We start from the raw sequence: 682 nt of genomic DNA on the forward strand, positions 1-682 counted from the left end.
TACAGTCAATTCTGAGGATAAGACAACTTTGTTATCTAAAACCCAAAGTTTTTGGATGGTCAGTGAGAATATAGGTGTGTACTGCCATGCCCACTCCCTTAAAGTCAAACAAAACTGCATTAAATTGATCTAAATATTCCCATTTCCCTGCATAAAGCAGGGGACCAACATATGCGGAGGCAGAGATTTTCTGTGTCACATATCCCCAATACTAGCTGAGAGGCCTTTTAAACTTAGAACTGATTAAAACCCATTCCAAGTAGAAGTCTTGACAACAGAAGGATCTCAAACCTCTGAAACATAATAATCTGGGCAAGTGCCAGACCACTACGACCTGAGACTTATGGAATAAAAACAAGACATAGGAATGTCATGATAGTTCAGTCTTGTAATGTTTTCCATTAGATTGAAGGATACAAGGTCAATTACCTGAATGTAGGATTTCCTTTTCAGTTTTTAACACTTAATGCAATAGAAACTGACCAGCACTACTCAGTGCCAGAGTGGTATTATGGAAACCCTATCTTGAAATATTCATCTTGCTCTAGATAACTATCCTATAAACAGTAGTTCAGGGGCTGGGGTTGTAGCTCAGTGGTATAGTGCTTGCCTATTGTGGGTCACTGGGTTCGATCCTCAGCACCACATAAAGATAGACATAGTACCTTTACTTACATACAAA

General features: G+C 39.0%; 1 protein-coding gene across 1 annotated transcript in view; it reads left to right on the forward strand.

The window, feature by feature from the left end:
* The window catches only part of RMDN3 (regulator of microtubule dynamics 3), a 28585-nt gene that overhangs the window by 19507 nt on the left and 8396 nt on the right, over nt 1-682 (forward strand). The window lies entirely within an intron of this gene.

This window comes from Spermophilus citellus, assembly GCF_964194105.1.
Source record: "Spermophilus citellus genome assembly, chromosome: 4".
Taxonomy (NCBI): Eukaryota; Metazoa; Chordata; class Mammalia; order Rodentia; family Sciuridae; genus Spermophilus; species Spermophilus citellus.